We start from the raw sequence: 12,001 nt of genomic DNA, 5'->3' as shown, positions 1-12,001 counted from the left end.
TCCTTAAGGGCGCTATCATCTACAACATCGAGCACCATGTCGGCGACTGTGGTTCCTCCACCGAGGCGTCCAGGGACTACGCCATCGTCATTAGCCGCAACCCTGACAATGGCACCTCCGTCGGGGTGCCCAGGGACTACGCCATCATCATCAGCCGCAACCCCGACAATGACACCTCTGCTAGAGCATCCAGGGACTACGCCATCATGTTTAGCTGCAACCCTGACAACGGCATCTGCGCGGTGGGCGTTTCCCATCGAAGAAAGGCCACCACGAATGACGGCAAAACCGATGGCGCTCAGCACCTTCCAGTCCACCTCCTTCTTTGATGGAGGCGGCCCCTTCTCGGCAAAGGCAGCCGACACCATCTCATCTACATTGGATAACCTCTGGCTCAACATCACACTCTGGGTTCATGAGTGGATCTATGAGTTTTTCTCTCCCTGGCATTACCCTCTCTCACTTAGGAACCGCCGTGACGCACGAACGCATTCGGTGGAAAGGAAGAAGAAGAGGTAGTGGCTCATAAGCAGGTGAAGGAATGGGACAAGAACTCCCCTCCCCCTCCCTATTTAAGGAAGAGGCACAACAACTGAGGAAAGGTGAAAGGTTGGTACAAAAAATTCTCTTCCTTCCCCTATTCAATGCAGATGGGAAATCAATGCTGACGAGAATCCAAGGGGACATGCCTAGACCGACGGGATGTGCTCTGATCAACAAGATGTCGCTTGGTCAAAATAGGGCGTTGCCTGGGCCTGGCCCACCACTACTGTGTGTTGGGCGCGAGAATCCGGGCGCACCCATATGTAGACGACTCTCCGCTTCCCCAGGCAAGACCATGGAATGACCCGACAATGGAACCCCTGTCCAGGGGGACCAATGGGCCTCCTAGGTCGATCGGACGCCCTAGTTAAAACAACAAATGAACGACCACTGAAAGATAAGCACCTCTGTTACCTACTTCGCGTGTTAATTTCATTACCAAGCATCCAACCTCGGCAATAGTAGGGGCACGGACATTGCTCGAGGGCTGCCAAGGGTGTCTACTTGTTTAGACATCCTCATTGCCTAACCCCTCCTTATGTTTAAAAAACTAGAGACATGGGGTGCGGGTGTAGAACTTTGAGTAGAACTGGACGAACCACTAGACCCTGTGCCCTGGTGGCTATGGTGTTTTCGTTCACCAGCATAATCAAATTCATAGTTCCCCATACCCTGAGCTTCTGTATCTGCCTTCTTGAGAGGGGTTCAGAGGGGTCCGCCTATAGAATCTCCTTCAAGGAGAAGCTGTTAGGTCACTTAAAGTCAATTGAACGGCTCGAATCACCATCGAGAGACGGAGACAAAATCGTGATGCTTGTGTAGGTCACGCCGGCCCCATTGCAAACGCCAAACTCAAAACCTGCACGGACATGTCCGGTAAGAGCTTCTCGTTGCTCATACCACTGAGGTAACATTACCGACCCCCGCTTTTGTTTCAATTAAATCGCACATTAATCCCATCATCCAAACATTGCATATGCGATCTTCGCATCTCAACACTTCGTGTTACGCCACGAAGCGGCGCCTGTCTCATTCGATATGAGCAGCAACTGGCCGAGGTTCGAAGGCTAGCCCACAAAGTGCTCTAGGCCACCTCGTGTCAAATAGAGCCAGGGGAGAAAAAACCGTGATGAGCCCCAGTGGCCTTGCCTGACCCCGCTCAGAAGTGAATAGGGACATCTTGACCTTTCTCATTTGATTCTAACCCCAAGCCAAACCCACAAAATCTCCATCTAGGAGAGACCAACGGGCCACCTAAGCCTACCGAATGGCTTGGGCATCTACCGGGAGGTGGGTTAAGAAGTAGCGGAATGCCACATGAGGGCTCTGCCGACCCCATCAGTGAATGATGGACCCAAATTCCACATGAACATACCCATTATCGAGCACATTGAGCACGACACTCGAGCCATCGAGGCAAGTGTCATCAACTCATCCCCTCCGATTGCGGAAACCGAGGACGGGGTGACGCGCGAAACACGGCCAACCCCTATCAGACCCTAAGGGGCTTGGGAGCTCGAGCCACTCAATCTTAGATCAAGAGATCGAGGTTTGAAGGCTGACCCACAAAGGGTCTAAGGCCACCTCACATCCAACAAGAGCTAGGGGAGAAAACACAGATGAGCCTCCATGGCCTTTGCCCAACCCGCATTGAGGCGGGAAGGGTCATCTCAACTTTCTAAGTTCAATCTAGCCTCTTGCTGAGCCCATAGAGTCCCCATTAAGGGGGAATCTGTTGGAAGGTAGGTCAAGGAGCAATGGAACGCCACCCAAGAGCTTTGCCGACCTTGTCGCAAAGTAGTAGGATCGGATTCTGTTCGAACATCCCCGTTAGCGAGCTCATCAGGCACGTCACTTGAGCAGCTGAGGCAAGTGACATTGCCTTGACCCCTCCAGTTGCGAAAAACCATGGATGGAGTGACAATCACAAAATGAGCCAGCCCTTGACCAAATCCCCACCACACGCGGGGGCTCAGGGAAGGTCGGGCCAACGATAAGACCAAACGCATAGTCACGGAACGATCACCAAAAACCTAAGTGGGGGGTATGTGCGAATACAAAAGTAAGTTCGCTACCCTCGCTCTGGTCTCCAGTAACATCCAGCCCCAGCATGCGCAAAGGGTTGGATCTCACTCAGGGGCTAATAAAGGTATGAATACCTCCTTTTCTTCGAAACAGTCATTGCATCAGACCTCTTCCTCACATAGAGACTGGCGGCAAGTTTTGCGGGAATAGATAAACGAGCACGCCTGGTAAGACGACAAAAAACCCATGCCCCGACGGCTATGGTAACTTTGCTCACCAGCATAAATCAAAATTTCCCCCTTGTGCACCTCGGGCCCTATGGTCTTAACGAATACAAGGGTCAGATCACACAAACCTTTTTATTGTCGAATACAAAAGGGAAGAAATCAAGTTCAAACAACGAAGTTAAATTATGAAACAGAATTACAAAACTATTTTCGGGCACAAAAGTACCGACACTCGTCCATAGATTACAGATAAATGTTTATCAGACTCGACTGACTACTGACCCCTCTGGGGGAGAACCATGTCTTCAATTTTGCTCTCTAGGCTTTCTGCGAGAGGAGTCACCGCCACTTCTATTTCATCTAGCTCAGAGAGCTCATAGCTAGGCATGAAACCTAGACACATCGCCCCAAGGTTGATGTTAATATCATAATGTGAGCGGGCGATGGCGAAGGCTTGGATAATCCCCAAGTGAAAAGCTTCCTTCTCTAGCTGGCGCACCCGCAGTGTGATGTCTACGACATGGGCCATGAGCGAGCTGGTCCCCTCTACCTACCCACCTATAGGTCATCACAGATGACGCTAAGGCCAACCTTCAGGAGTTCAAGCTCGTCGCTCTCGGTCTGAAGAATACTCCTCGTCACGGTGAGATCCTTGGCAAGTCTGGCAGTGGCGCCCTTCGCCTCTAGCTTCTGAGCCTTCACAGCATCAAGCTCGGCCTAGAGGGAGCTAATCCTCTATTGCGCCTTGTCACCCTCTTGGACGGTCTGGTCGCGCTCCCCACGGATCGTGCCATGCTCCATGCTAAGCCTCTTTGAGGTCTGGCATTGCTCGTCTTGCTCCCCACGTAGCCAGGTGATTGTCTCGGCATCCAGCTTTGCCCTCTGCTCTAGGGCCATGGACCTCTCCTTAGCTCATAGCTTGAGCTCCTGCTCCTTCTCCATCTCGTCTAGGAGGTCGATGATCCGCTGGCGGGTCTCAGCATCCTGCTGGAGCAGCTCGTCCCGCTGCTTCTGCACCCTAGCGGCCTCCTCTACGTCCTACCATGCCCTTGCCGCTAGATCTTAGAGCATCCCCACGGCATCCTCCACATGTCATTAGGACTCAGCTTCCCACCATCGAAGATCGTCTGCCTCCGCCGCAAGGGAAGTTAGCTCCACCACCCTCTAGCGAAGCTAGGCGGCCACATCCCTGTGCAGCGGTGCCTCATCAACAAGGTGGTCCCACTCTTCCTTGTGTTCATGAAGGAACCAGGATTTCTCCCGGCTGTGAGCGGCAAGAGACTGAAAAAGATAGGTGGTCAGAAAATAAAAGTAGACGAAGAAAGAAGAAATCGAGAGGCAAGGCCAAGTAAATACCTATCCGACGAGAATGATGACGTCTCGAAGGGCGCCCTGGGCATGGTTCAGAGCATCCAACATGGCCATGATCCCATTGTCGAGACTCTCCCGCTCCATACCCTCGGTGCCATCGTCAAGGGTGAAGATCGCCAATGACGGATCCTGTGGACTCCCCCACCGGAGCAGGGTCTCATTCCATGTAGGCGGGCGACTGCCCCCCGATGTCAAAACCAGGGACAACTCCCTATCGGTCTCCTCGGTGACCACTATGGTGTCCGAGGGTCCCTCGGCAGCGACCCCCTCTGCCCTGCCCAAGATGGGTGTCGCCTCGGGGGCCGCCAGTGGCGCAGAATGCACCGCTGCCTCGGGCGCCGCCGCCACAGCTTCTGGCTACCACCCATCCATCATAACCACCATCACCTTCGCCTCCATTGGTAGGACCTCATCTGGCTATGCCACGACCGCCATGGTCGATGCAATGAGTGTGGCCAATGGCTCCGCCTGCTCTGACACCAAAGGCAGAATCACTTCCATTGCTAGTTGCGCGGCAACCTCCGAAGGTGATCCCTCAGCTACGCCGATTGCCTGACCCACTGAGGGCGTGGGTGTAATCATGGGCGACACCAGACCGGCTGACGAGGCTGTGGCGCCGGCTCCACTCTCAACCGAAATGGGAGTGACATCGGACGATGGCCCCCACCTCACCTAAAGGGCAAGGGTCTTCTTGGGTGCCAGCACTATAGGAGTGCCCTGTTTGACCAGCCCCCCATCTCTATAGAAAAAACAAAGAGCATGAGTCACCATGAAAAACAAAGATAACGGAGGAGTCAACAAATTACATTGGTGCTATTAGGCGATATTTGGGGGATGAACCCCTAGCTCCCTGCTCCACCTCATTAGGGCAGGGCTGCTTCGAGCCTACCCCTGCTCCCAAGTAGAGGAGCTTGCCTCTCTTATCTCTAAGGGCACAACGACGGAGCTGTACCTCTCTATCGATACCTCAGGCATGGCGGCAGATCCACCCACCCCCATTAGTTCATGGGACATAGTAGCAGAGCCGCCCCCCTCCATCTGCACCTCATGGGTGGTGGTAGATCCGCCTCCCCCATCCACCGATCCTCCACTAGCACCCCATGTGATGTAGTGGATCCTCCGGCTCCCATCGGCCTCGAGGATGGGCTGATGGTTTGGCCCGCCTCCGCCAGCCTCACGGACTCACTTCCCCCCACGTGGAATAGGAAGGGTCCCTACATGGACAATTGGGTGCCTATTAGCGAATCCTCACCCTCTAGGACATCCCAATCCACATCGGCAACTACCTTCTCATAGTCGTCATCGTCACTGCTTGTCTCCTCTCCTTGATCCCGTGCTTACTGCTTCCATAGCCTCTTCTTCTTCTTGAGCTCCCTCATCCTCATATCCTACTCGGCCATGATGAGATTCGCTGCCACCAGGATCTAGTCCTTCAGTAGTGGAGCCGAGCTATCCCTGAGGACATGTCTGTTCGGCTAGTCCCGCTATCCTGAGGTCAGCATCAAGGTGTCAGAAATTCAAGTGAAGAAAAGGCACGGGAAAGGGGAACTTATGAAATCGATGAACCCCGGTTCCGGCCGCATTGGAGGATGTCCTGGCATTGGATATATGAAGTCAAGGACAACATCGGCAGTGTCTTTTGAAGGCTACATCGCCTCCTTGATCCGCTACACCACTTTGGTGGGGGGAGCGCTTTGTTGGCGAGCACCATTGCTTTAGGCGATGCCCCGAGCGCCATCGGGTACAGGGGGAGCACATGGCTCATCAGCGGTGCCACCCTCCACGTGTGGTAGGCGCCGATGATCCCCGATCCTTTCACACCCCTCTCCTTTAGAATTTGGAGGGCAGCAAGATGGTCCTTGACCCTCTTCTTATCTTTGTCCAGGACACCCCACTTCTATGACTCTAGGACCTCTTCGATGAGGCGCGTGGAGTACATCGGCAAGGGGGTGGCCACATCGTCCTTGATGTAAAACCACTACGAATGCCACCCCTTGTTGGAGGTCGGCAGGCACATCAAAGGGTAGTTGTTCGCTCGGTTATTGTGCAGATGAATGCTGGCACATCCCATCAGCATGCTCAGGTCCTGCTTCCCAACCCGCTTCTTCGACAGGTTGACGGCAAAGAAATACCACCATAGATCGAAGTGGGGACTAATCCCTAGGAACCCCTCACATAGGGCAATGAATGCCACAATATGCTAGACCCCATTGGGATTAAGGTGCTACAACTCTACCTTGTAGTACTCCAACAGCCCCTGAAGGAACTTATGAGCAGGTACAGCGAATCCCCGCTTATGGAAGAGAGCAAAGGACATGACATACCCTTTGGGTGGTGATGGCTTGTCCTCATCACCAGGCAGCCACCACTCCTCAATGGTGGGCAATGGGCGAAGGAGGCCATGGTGAACGAGGCCCTCTAGGCACTAAGGGGTAATGTTGGATCTACACCATAGCTCCATTGAAATGATGGGAAAGGGGGTGGATGCGAGCTCGATGTCGACTGCGATGCAGATGCGAGCTTGACGGTGGCAACAATACGGGTGCAGGAGGCTTAGGTAATTGGCAGTGGAGGTTGTAGATACGAAGGTGAGGAGGCAAAGTACAAAACCCTAGGGGCAAACCCCATGATTTTATAGGGGTGACGGATGCGAGAAGAGCAACTATCTGCCTCAATCTCTGAGCCTATGACGACACACCATCGTGTCACGTCACGGGATACATGCCAGTGATCCCTATACTTTCCCACCAAAATCACGCTGGATGGTTTGCCTTCCCAAGCGGACCAGACTCTTTTCCCACAGAGGGGATATGGGTCAAAAAGCTTCTTCCCCGGCCCACCTAGTTCTAGGAGTCCAAGGGTCGGCCCAACAGTCTCGATGGCTGTCCCATTGAGGGATGGGCCCATGAGCGACTAGGACTTAGGTACATGAGCATCAGTGGGGCCTCAATCCACAGTCAAGCCCTAGCTAGGTTGACCCTGGATGAAATCCCCATGAATGGGATACCAGGGTTCCCTTAAGACTATCTAGTAGACAAAAACTAAATCACACAGCCCTACCCGTGAAGGGTCCAAAATTACCCCCGGGTGATTCTGCCCGAGTCACCCGGGGGCTACACCCGACGGGTGCGCTCACGTGCACCCTCTAGCGAATCGAAATACCCCAAGGCGATTCTACCTGAATCACCCAGGGGTTCGGGGCTACACTCATCGGGTGCGCTTGCGCGCACCCTCTAGCAAGTCAAAACACCCCCCGAGCGATTCTGTCCAAATCACCTAGGGGCTCGAGGGCTACTGTCGGGGACCTAATATCGGGGTACCCAATGAGGTGGAACTAATAACCATCGAACGTTGACACTTCTGGTCAGACAAGAACGCTACTGCGCTTTTTGCCCGAACGACGGAAGATTGGTTCCGCCTCGCCTGACCACCAAGTGCTAGACTTCGCCTCGCCCAATGGCTAAGGGCTGGCTCAGCCTCGCTTGACATCCGGGGGCAGGCTCCGCCTTGCCTGACCCCTGAGGGCTAGGCTCCGCCTCACCCAATGGCTAAGGGCGATGTCGACAGAATGTCATCAGCAGTCCTTCGAGGGGTATCCCACAAAGGTAGATTGATCGGCAGAGGTGCATGAGATCAAGAACAAGAAGGCAACAGAGACACATAAGTTAGACAGGTTTAGGCCATTAGTATGACGTAATACCCTACTCCTGTGGTCTATTGGTTTGTATTAGCTATCGTATGATATTGCATGAGTTTGGAGGGGGTCCCTGCCCGCCTTATATAGTCTAGAGAGCAGGGTTACAAGTCAGTTAGATATGAGAGATAACTAGAAAGTAATAACTGATTATAGGAATCTTGGGATCATACATATCCTAACACATCTCTATCTTTAGGATATCCTCCAGATGTCTTGCGGAAGGCGCTGTGCAGAGTCGTACCCCGCAAGGCTTCGTCTTGTGGGCTGGACCACCCCTGAGGGCGCTGCCCATGTGGTCTACCATGGGTATCCAGGGTCATACCCCCCACAGGTGGGCTCCACCTCACCCGACGTCTAAGGGCTAAACTCCACCTCGCTTGACCCCTGAGGGCTAGGCTGTGCCTCGCTCGATGTCTGAGGGTGGGCTCCACCTCGCCCGACGGTTAAGGGCTAGACTCCACCTCGCCCAACACCCTAGGGTGGGCTCCACCTCGCCTGACGACTGAGGGCTAGCTCCGCCTCGACCGACGACTACACCCTGATCCTTCATAAAGACGAGCACAGGGTACGACAGGACATTCGAGTCAACCGCAATATCGAGGGCCATGCCCTATATGCCTACAGGAAGGCACCACCAGGATACGATGGGATGGGCGCTTTAAGCCCTTTCCAACCTAATAGTGTCCAAACAGTGTTGTAGGCGCCAACTTTTGTCCCACAGTGTTGTAGGCGCCGCCATCAGCCCTCGGACGTGGATACTAACATAAGCATACGATAACCACTATGATCCAAGATAGAATTCACATCACCTATAGTGACGGACATAGGGTCACTTCCCGTCTACTCTCTGAAGGGTCGCATCTTGGCCCTCTGACACGCCGCACCATCCACCGATGTAGGATGGGACGCACCCACTTGCTGATAGAAGCCAGGGCATGGCCCTATAAGGATCAGCAAACATGCCATCCCTGACACGGTCTGCCATGTTAGCAGGGCAGGCACACGGGAAAAGGAAGACCCAGCTCCCCCGAAGGACCTTCTCTACCTTTTGTTTTTGCTCTTTCTCCCATCTGTAACCCCTGCTCCCCTTTGGTCTATAAAAGGGAGGGTAGGGCACCCCACTAAGGGGATCGACTTTTGATGGATCATTTGGGACACACAACACGTAGTCAAGCAGCAATTGAGCTCTTGGCGCTGTAACACCTCGGGTGTTTAAATACTAAAACAGGACATGTCATCATATGCATTGCAAAGCATTTGGTTATATAGAAAACTTTGATATGCATTCACTAAAACAAGTCTACATTTATGTTATGAGTGTTGCCTTGTATGGTTTGAATTGAGTTAAAAATTTGGTTTTGATTTTGAATTTTCAAGAAAACCTTGATTTTTCAGTATTTAAAGCCTACCCTGAAAAACTCATTTCAAAATCTAAGCATATTTTGGGGTTGAGCCTAAAAGCAAAAGTGTAGAGCTTGTCAAGTTATACAAAGTTTGTTTTTGGAGTTTTCAAAGTTGTTTAGAAAAATTTGAAGTAATTTGAAAAGGCGAGATTCTTTAAATGTTCCCTTTTCGAATTCAAATTTGCATTTCAAAATGTAGACTGAATTTGGGTATGGTTATAAAAGCAAAGTTGTAGAACTTTAAATTTGGAACAACTTTTATTTTTGGAGATTTTTGAGTTGTTACATAAATTTGGGAGTAATTTGGATTTTTAAATTGAATGGCAGTTTGGTAATTCTGATGAACAGTAACCACGGAAGCCAACTCACCGCCTACGATCTTCCTTCTGCTTCCAGACGCGACTATGGCCGCCCTTGGCTTTGCGCTGGCATGGGAAAGGCCCCTGCGTGGCTTCTCTTTGCTTCCTGGCCGTCCTATAAAGTCTGTGCAGTCATCGTTCTTCGTTTTCCCTTCTCTGTTTTCTCCCGTCGCCATCGCCGCTGCTCTGTCGAGCTTTCACCGTCGATTCAGCGCCGTTGCCGTCCCAGCAAAGCCTGTCCTAGCTTCGCCTGATCCTTGCGCACCCAGCCAGCCAGTTTTGGTCACTTGATTTCATCGGGAACCCCCGTTCGTTGCTCTTCTTCCTCGCGGCCGGCAGCACCGCCGTCGTGAGCGTGTCGCCGTGGCCAGAGCTCTCTGGTGCATATTTGTCCTTGCTCGGCATAGCTCCAGCTTTGCCTTGATGCCGTGGTGCTTAATACCTTGTTGCTTGGTAGTTTTGTCCACCGCAGTCGCCGGAGCACCGCCACCATCGACGTTTTGCTCCGCCGTGGTTGCTCGGATCGTCAACCTGCTTCACCGTTGCTTCTCCAGCCCTGTTCTTTGCTCCATCGAGTTTAGGGTGAGCTACTGGTGCTTCCTGTGCACGTCGAACCACTCATCCATTGCTCTTTTGATCTAGCTTTATGCTCCAGTGCGTTCGGGGTGAGCTCCAGGTTCTTTTTCGAGTTGTTTTTGTAAGCTCCAGGTTCTTTTCCGAGTTGTTTTTGTGAGCTCCAGGTTCTTTTCCGAGTTGTTTTTGTGAGCTCCAGGTTCTTTTCCGAGTTGTTTGTGTGAGCTCCAGGTTCTTTTCCGAGTTGTTTGTGTGAGCTACAGGTTCTTTTCCGAGTAGTTTTTGTGAGCTCCAGGTTCTTTTCCGAGTTGTTTGTGTGAGCTCCAGGTTCTTTTCCGAGTTGTTTGTGTGAGCTCCAGGTTCTTTTCCGAGTAGTTTTTGTGAGCTCCAGGTTCTTTTCCGAGTTGTTTGTGTGAGCTCCAGGTTCTTTTTCTGAGTTGTTTGTGTGAGCTCTAGGTTTTTTTTTCCGAGTTGTTTGTGTGACTCCTGGTTCTTTCCGAGTTGTTTGTGTGAGCGGGTGAGTTCAAAATGGAATTTTTCCTTTTTCAGAAATGATTGAATAGTGCTATAATTTGTTATTTTTGTGTAGATTTATTTAGAGCTCCAAAAATTATGAAAATTTTTGTGTGACCTCTCTGTGATGTATATTATTTAGGAAAAATATTAAATGTTACTTTTCAGTCATTTTTGAATGTGATAAAAATTGCTCAATTAATTAATAAATGAGTTTTCATGATTTTTCTAGGCTTAATTAATTATCCAAAAATTATGAAAATTGTTTTGCCACTTAGTTATCATGTGATGAACTTTTACAAAAAAAGTTTTGAGTTCAATTGAAATAAGTTTTATGAATATGTTTAATTAGTTGTTAATCGGCATCCATCATCGAGCATCATTTTTGTATCTCGCATTATGTTAAACATGGCATTGTTACTACGTGTAGTGAACGAAGGTGAGCACGTGGTAGTTAATCAAGTTGTGGAGGAGGTTAATCCGTCTGTTGAGGTGGGATCGAATACTTATGTAACGTCGCAGGAGTCGGACTTTTCCATCAACGAAGGCAAGCCCCGGATGCATACAACCCTACCTTGTGTTTTACAAATTAAATTCGCTTTTGCTTTCCGTTACTGCATTAAGTGATTAGGAGTTAAGTGGAAACCTAATTGGTGCATTACCAACCTTGTTTTTCCATATCTACCTTATTACCAGTTTTAATTCGAAAATGACTAGATATGCTTAGTCATGCTTAGCCAGGTGATTACCTGTCATCTGCAGGTTTTAAATGGATCTTTGGTTACTTATGTTATCATGAAATATGAGCATGTGGAGTAATAAATCTAGACCGGGTGGACTCGGTGTGTGTGAGCCACAAGACATGGAGGTCTTGTGAGCGGGTTCTTTCCGCCTGGGTTGATTAAGGCACGTCCGTTGTTGAACTGTGTGCGGTGAGACTTTGTAGTACTAACCACATACTCTGGTAAGCCTGAACTTGGCAATTCTATTACGAGAATGGCTACTCGCGCACTGGGAGTGGAGAGATGGCGGGAATAGCATGTACCCATGTGGCAATGGGCTGGATTGGTGGAGTACTGTATTCTCGGGTGGCGCAGACCCGTTCTTGTTTAGAGGATCCGAGGGTAGGTTGGTATATGTAGGTCGGGGACCTGCATATATCGTGTGGTCTGGAATCCCCAGCTGGGTTTTAATCGGTTCGAATCGTCGTTGCTCCTCGGTTATGGAGACTCACTTCTCTGTTCATCATCGTAGTATTAATAACTGGAACTCGAATAAGGCTTGTGAAGG

This window comes from Miscanthus floridulus, chromosome 8 (assembly GCF_019320115.1).
Source record: "Miscanthus floridulus cultivar M001 chromosome 8, ASM1932011v1, whole genome shotgun sequence".
Lineage (NCBI taxonomy): Eukaryota > Viridiplantae > Streptophyta > Magnoliopsida > Poales > Poaceae > Miscanthus > Miscanthus floridulus.
This window is presented reverse-complemented; position numbering follows the sequence as displayed.